This window comes from Poecilia formosa, unplaced genomic scaffold (assembly GCF_000485575.1).
Source record: "Poecilia formosa unplaced genomic scaffold, Poecilia_formosa-5.1.2 Scaffold573, whole genome shotgun sequence".
NCBI lineage: Eukaryota > Metazoa > Chordata > Actinopteri > Cyprinodontiformes > Poeciliidae > Poecilia > Poecilia formosa.
In genome coordinates, this window is record NW_006800512.1 from 137596 (window position 1) to 142305 (window position 4710).

The 4710-nt window shown below is 38.5% G+C and overlaps 1 protein-coding gene and 1 long non-coding RNA gene across 3 annotated transcripts in view; one reads left to right on the forward strand and one right to left on the reverse strand.

The window, feature by feature from the left end:
• The window catches only part of LOC103129732 (TATA box-binding protein-like protein 2), an 81936-nt gene that overhangs the window by 33123 nt on the left and 44103 nt on the right, over window positions 1-4710 (reverse strand). The window lies entirely within an intron of this gene.
• Window positions 1-4710, forward strand: part of LOC107834280 (uncharacterized) — a 27270-nt gene that overhangs the window by 897 nt on the left and 21663 nt on the right. The window lies entirely within an intron of this gene.

Sequence of the window (4710 nt, forward strand, 5' to 3'; positions counted from 1 at the left end):
TGATCTTGGTCAGAAAATCTAAACTGAAGTGTGATCGTAGGTAAAACGCCACTGCGCTGCGTTCCTTCTCTTCCTCGGTCTGCGAGTGTGTGTGCATGTTGTGTGGATCAGCAGGTAAGAAATTAACACTCATCTAAGCTCCAGTTTCTTCTAGTTTTATAGTTTTATAAATGGTGACAAATTTTTTTATAGGTTCCCCACAGTTGAACCATTGCTGCTCTGTCTGCGTTCGTTTCCCGGATCTGTTCGGCTTTGCTCTGCGCCGTCTACGTTAATCTCCCGGATTTCTGCACAATTGTTCTCACAATTGTTCTAAAGTTGGACTACGGCGGAGTTATCCGCCCTCATTGAAGTGGTGTTTGGGGTGTGGCATCAGCGCACCCAGTTTCATCTCCCGCTGTGGCGTAGCAGGGCCACGCCTGGTCTTAATGTTTTAACTTGTATTGTCTGATTTCTATCTTTCTACTGATTTTGTTTACAACCCTTTTGTTCTTTATTTAGTCGGGCTGATTTTGTTCTTAAGATTGTTATATTGGTTAACTGTTTTTTTGTTTGCAGTTGCTGAGGTCCGGTGTTGGTGTGGTGACGTCTTCCTCGTCTGTGTGCTGTGATTCTGGAGTTTGGGTTGTTTCACTGCCTCTGGTGTTAAAGGTTTTTTTGATTTGCTGTGTTTGGTGGATGTCGTCCCCATAGCACCCCCTCCGGCCGGTAACCTCAACTGCTGCAGCTCTTCCATTTTCTTTGATTTCCTTTGATTTTTTTTTCATTCTTAAAAAGAAATTAGTTTTAAAAACATTTTTTAAAGAATTTAATGTTTTTTTTATTATTATTTTGAAACCGTCTCGGATGTTTTAATCCCTGCGTAACTGAACCTGTGTTCCTTAAACAAGAGGTAATAATCTGTGGGTGAAATTCCCAGGGTGGCGTTGTTGAGCAACTTACTAAAACTAAACTTCCACAAAATCTGAGTTTCCATCTAGTGTCACCACACAGGTTTGCAGGTTGATATTTATTTCGCTCCCTGAACACAGCGGTGGTTGATTAGTTAATTTTAAACTATTGTTCTGCTCATTATTTTGGTAATGGAACCGAAACGCACAGAATTGCGCAACACCTTGTTGAAACAATAATCACTGAGATTATTATTGTTGAGTCATTAAGTTGAAAACTTTTTTTTTGTTGTTTAATAAAGTTATGAATGTTTTAAGCCAATCAGAGGAGGACCTGCTGGTCTCAGCCTCCTGGCAGCGTTCAGTTTGTCACCTAAAGCAGAGATCAACTCAAAACCTTCCGCGATCGACGTGTTGCAGCCCTGATATAGTAAAGAACAGTTCAGAAACAATATGAAATGGGAAAAAAGTTATTTATTAACTGATTAAGTCTGTTTGATTGTTCTTGAAAAACTAATCAGTCCCGGCTAATTAGTGGGTGAACTCACTAAGCGAACCCGTTGATTTTTTACAGCTGACAGCCGCTCCCCTCTCTTGCAGGTACTGCGTACCCCCGCTAAATCTTTTAGGGGTATGCAGTACCCTGCTGTACCCCCTTACTTTCACCCCAGTGTTGGTTATTGTTAGGAAGTTATTTAATTGTTTAAAAATTGCTTTTTCAATAACTTTGCTGATGAATGGAAGGTTGTAAATCGGCCTGTAATTCTGCAGTAGTGATTTGTCCAGATTGTTCTTTTTTATCAGTGGTTTGGTTTGATAACTGCTGTTTTCAAAGCCTGGGGGAAAACACCTGATGAGAGTGATGAGTTTACTATTTGGATCTGATTATTAGCAACAACAGGCAGGACTTTCTTAAAAAAATGTGTGGGTAGGACATCCAGACAGCAGGAACTTGAGCTTAATTGACTTATAATTTCTTTTAGGGTTTTATAGTTAAGTAGTTGAAATTGGGTCATTTTTCCTGTATTTGTTTTATATCAGCATAGCATTGGTACTGCCTTTAGAGTGGATGTGCAGATTAGTCCTCTGATCTTTTGAATTTTCTCTGAGAAGAAACTTGAAAACGTGTTGCAGGCTGCATTAGATTGAAATTCAGGTGGTAATGTCATAGGAGGGTTTGTGAGCCTGTCAACAGTAGCAAATAAAGCTCCAGCATTGTTAATGTTTTTGTTCATGACATCTGCAAAGAAAGCCTCTCTTTGCTGTTTTATGTTTATGTTCTCTTGATGTTTTAGTGTTGAATGATAGTTACGTCGTCTTTCTTTATAGATTTCATAATAAACATGAAGTTGAGTTTTACGCCATTTCCGTTCGGCCCTACAGCAGAGTTGGCCAGCAGATTGAACTGTTTGTGCATTTCTCCATGGAGATTTCTTCCTACAAGACACAACCTTCACTTTAATGGGAGCAATGTGATCAATGATATCTGAAAGTTTGCACTGAAAATAATTTACCAACTTATCTACGTCATTACAGCTTAAGGGCGAGGAAGAAGAGTAGATTTGATTAAATGTTTCTGCTGTGTTTTCTGTGAAAGTACGCTTTGTGATAGTAGCTGTTTGTCCAAGTGGGCCAACGAATAAAGAACTTTCAAAGATAACAGCAAAGTGATCCGACAGCACGACATCAGTTACAGAGACATTGGAAATATTTACACCCTTACTGATAACCAGTGGTGGTTACTTCGTTACTGTACTTAAGTACAATTTTCATGTATCTGTACTTAAGTAGATTTAATAATGGATACTTTCTACTGTTACTCCACTACATTTTACAGTAAGTATCTGTACTTTCTACTTCACTACATTTCTACAAAACTGTTGCGTTACTCATTACATCCAAGTAGCACTGCTCTCTTTTTGTCCGTTAAAATGTGAAGTTCAGGGTCTTAAGGTGGCGCCGCAGAATCCGAGCAATAACGTGACTTTGTCTGTTTTCACCCATCGCCTCCACCTTTACTCGAGGTCCAAGACATGCGCAGTGGTTTCCTCTGAGCGCACGCTCAGAGCATCAGTAATATAATAGCGCTGCATAAAGATATGCCGACATGTAAAATAAGCAGCGCTTCGCTGTCAGACGGTGGGGACTTCGTCCAACTTTAGCGTCACCTGGAAGGAAACCTTAAAGAAAGGTAAGCTCCGTGGACGTGATGCTAGCAAAGCTAGCTGTACAGAGACACATATGTTGCATCTGCGATGAAAAAAGTGTCACTCATGCACTGAATTATTGTTTGGAGGTGTTGACTGACATATGTCACATATATGGGACAACGCTGTCACCAAAGTGCAATATAGTAATATGACATTCAGGAACAATCCGATTCTTCTGGACGGATCTTGATTAGTCAGTCCTATACGACTGAACCCTCACTGTGAGCCGTTCTTTGTTCTTGTAATGCTCTGCGTGGTACACTTCAGTAGCTATTTTATTTCATTAAAATATATTTATATTTATTTAATTGGCGAACAAATAAAACAAGAACGTAAGAATACAGAGCATCCTCATTGCTCTTTGTTTTCGTCACGTCATGGTGGGAGACATGGAGGGATTATAAAAACAGTCACGGTGCTACTTCTGCTTGGTTATTTCTTGCTTATTGGGCCTTGGACAGTGTTCATAGTTGAGCATTGTTAATTGCTATGTTTAATGGTGTAGACAGTTGTTATTTCTGACATGGGTAATACGGGCAACCGCCCAGGGCGTTATTTTTTTTAGGGATGGTAGGAGACCTCTGCGGATTGTGGCACAGAGATGAAAGCAAAACAGAATTAAGAAGAGATTGAATTGATACTGGTTAAATTTATTTCAGCTCTAAGTATTTAATATCTAGGTGTTTTTATGGGAATGTGGATCTTTCAGATCAATTTGAGAAGCAATTTTGATAGGTGCACTTAATTTTATTGTCATGTAGCGGGGTGCTGGTCTTGATTTGGTCTTGGGTTCGGTGATCTAGACTACAACTGCTACGTGGCTCCTTGGTTCCATGTCCTCCCTTGCCAGTTGGATTTCTTTCAAAATAAAAGCCACTAGTGGCAAAAAAGTGTAGTTCATGCTATGTTAGGACAGGAGACAAGATGTTTCCATCCCTGAAATTATGATGCATAGAATCACATATTTCAGTCTAAACTATGTTGCAGAGTAAACACAATGAAAACATGCTTTATCTGTGGCATTGTTCATTAAAATGGCACATTCCTGATGTATTAAAATTAAATATGATTTGTTCATTTAATGATATTAATTTTAGGTAATGCATTCAGCAAGTACTTTTAATACTTATTTTTAAAAGCCAGTACTTTTTTACTTTTACTTAAATAAAATGTTAATGTGGTACTTTTACTTTTACTTGAGTATGTTTTTTGTCTGTGTATTTGTACTTTTACTTAAGTACATTTTTTGAGTACTTTCTCCACCACTGCTGATAACCAGGTCCAGTGTGTGTCCATGAGTGTGTGTTGCTTGTTTGACATGTGTTAAACCAAAACTCTCTAATATATTAAAGAGCTTTATTGCCCCTCTGTCTTGGGGGTTGTCAACGTGAATGTTGAACTCTCTGACAATTATTAAACAATCATAATCAATGCATATGAGAGATAGAAGCTCATTCAAGTCCGTAAAGAAATTTTCCACATATGTTGAGAGTTTTGTATAAACTTAGTGTCAAAGTTCGTTTGTGGCCTTACCTCAATTCCAAGATCCTAAAAAGACATGAAATTACCCAAAGGGATTTTACTACAGTTTATGGTATTCTTAAATATTG